General features: G+C 52.5%; 1 protein-coding gene across 3 annotated transcripts in view; it reads left to right on the top strand.

Moving 5' to 3' along the window:
- LOC122262332 (uncharacterized) overlaps positions 1 to 2,500 on the top strand; it is a 135,766-nt gene that overhangs the window by 21,710 nt on the left and 111,556 nt on the right. The gene's annotated exons all lie outside the window — the stretch shown is intronic.

The raw sequence follows: 2,500 nt of genomic DNA, 5'->3' as shown, positions 1-2,500 counted from the left end.
CCCTCCCCCCCCTCCCCTCCCCTCCCCTCCCCTCCCCTCCCCTCCCCTTCCCCTCCCTCTCCCATTCTTCATTCCCCTTCCCTCCCCTCCCCTCTACTGTACTTCCCTTTTCTTTCCCTTTCTCCCCTTCTCCCCTCCCCTTCCCCTTTTCTCCTCCCTTTCCACTTCTCCCCTCCCCTTCCCCTTTTCTCCTCCCTTTCCACTTCTCCCCTCCCCTTCCCTTTTAACCTCCCGTTCCACTTCTCCCCTCCCCTTCCCCTTTTCTCCTCCCTTTCCACTTCTCCCCTCCCCTTCCCTTTTAACCTCCCCTTCCCCTTTTCTCCTCCCGTTCCACTTCTCCCCTCCCCTCTTCTCCTCCCGTTCTACTTCTCCCCTCCCCTCCCCTCCCCTTTCTCCAATCCCTTTCTCTACTCTGTGGTCATTGAACATAGGTCGTTCTTAAGATTACACAATACTCAGTTCTTGAAGTCGTACTCTCAGTCGTAAAGTCGTCTCCCTTTGGATAATACTCGCGGCAATGGTAAAGAGGGCAATGTTGCATAAAGGAGCCAAACCACCGGTCATGATGAAGCCATGTTGCATATCTCGCGTCTTTCATCTTGCATATCATAGACATTCACACCTTCCCAACGTCATCCTATGTGTCTTCTAAGATTACACCGAGACATAGAAATAGGTTTTAAAAAAAAAACGTTAGAAATAGGATGACGTTCTCCTATTTGCATTGCCATGTAACGACAATGAGGAGATATTCTGGGGAAGTTAAGAAGAATTGTAAAAGAAATGAGGTATTGTGGGAGAAATGGCGAGGAATTTTGATAGATTTGAGAGCGCATTGTGAGAGGAGTGAGGAAAAAAATTGGGGCAAAAAATGAGGAGATTGTGAGGGAAATAAGGAATTGTGGGAAGTATTGTGTAAGAAATGAGGTCGAATTGTCAGAGAAAGGATGATTTGTAGAGGATAGTGGTTGAAATGAGGAAATTAGTGGAAGTGGAAGAAATGAGAGAAATTCGGCACATGTGAGTACGGAAATGTGCAAGAAATGAGGGCGAATCGAGGGCAGGGGACGGCGAGAGTGCAGGAGAGGGGAGCGGCCAGAGGAGGGAGGAAGGGAGGGAGGGAGGGAGAGAGGGAGGATCGCGTGCGGGAGGGCCGAGCCGATAGGCGGGACTCTCTTGCGGTCACCCTCTCATTCCCGACAAATCACAACCCGAATCCTACCCGAGTTGCTGCAACGATTCCATCCTTCTTCTTCTTCTTCTTCCATCACTGCTCGATATCGTCCGTCCTCTTCGTCTGGGTCTGCTTGCGGGGCGCGTCTTCCCTCTTATCACGTCGCTTTGCTCCTTTGATTTGTTTTTCTTCCGTGGGTTTTGCTTTGAAGGTCCTTTTTCATCTTGCAAAGGGCGATTCTCTCACTATTTTCTTTTGTTGTTCCCTCGCGTTTCCCTCATTTCTCGCCTCTCGCCACCAGCTTTCTGCAAAGTTCAAAGAAATTTCGCCAAGCAGGAGGCGGGGTGATTGTATCTTGGTTGGCGTGGAGGATGGATGTACATGACCCCGGGGTCACCGTGCACGTTGACCTACCTCAACCCCTCCTCTCTCTCACCCCCTCCCCCCTCTCTTGCTGCAGGTGTGGGTATGGCACTAAGTGAAATGGCATTGGCACGCGCTGCAGTTTTTTTTTTTTTTTTTTTTTTTTTTTTTTTTTTTTTCCTCCATCTCTTCTCTCGCGCTCCTTTCGCCATTATTTATACTCTTCCTCTTTGTCTTTTCCTACTCGTCTTTTTCCAGCGTCCTCTCGTTTCCTACTTCGTCGCCATGCCTCTCCTACATCCTTTCGCCCCCGCCCTCCCTCTTCGCTACCCGCCTACCCTCTCTTCCTCTTATCCCCGATCTTCCCACTCTCTCCTCTCCTCTCCTCTCCTCTCCCCTCCCACCTCCACCTGTACCGATCCCCCCTCCCGTTCTTGCTCTGACCCCCTCCCCCACCCCCACACCCCCTGCCCCCCCTCGTCCGGGCGCCGTGTGTGGCCAAGAGGCTTCACGTGAGCTATGGTGACCTGCCACGAAATGTGACTTATATTGAGCGTAAGTCTTTTGAATCGGCGAGTGGACGAGACCGCAGCTGCCGCGAGCGCCGCCGTGAATAGCGCCATGCTCCGCTGACAGGCCGGTTAGGGTAGGCCATTGTGAGCTGTGTCGTCCGACCAGCCTAATGATAGTCTGCATCGCCGCGCTCCTTGTGCTGCAATTGCGGCGTGACGTCATCCGAGAATCTGACGCGCGTGTTTCGCTGAAATCTGGGTTGTGCCAAACGGCGTCGAGGACTCGGTCACTATTACTCTATTCAACGCGTCAAGCCTGGCACTCCACCCTACCTCCTCCCTCCCTCCCTCCCTCCCTCCCTCCTTCCTTCCTTCCCTTCCCTTCTACCGGGAGTACTCGAGGCAGCTGACGTCACAAGCTTCTCCGAGCATTTCCTTAAAAGTAAACCGA

This window comes from Penaeus japonicus, unplaced genomic scaffold, assembly GCF_977035675.1.
Source record: "Penaeus japonicus unplaced genomic scaffold, GWHDUDI00000001_assembly GWHDUDI00000012, whole genome shotgun sequence".
Taxonomy (NCBI): Eukaryota; Metazoa; Arthropoda; class Malacostraca; order Decapoda; family Penaeidae; genus Penaeus; species Penaeus japonicus.
Note: the sequence above shows the minus strand (reverse complement) of the source record. Positions and strands in the feature narration are given on the sequence as shown.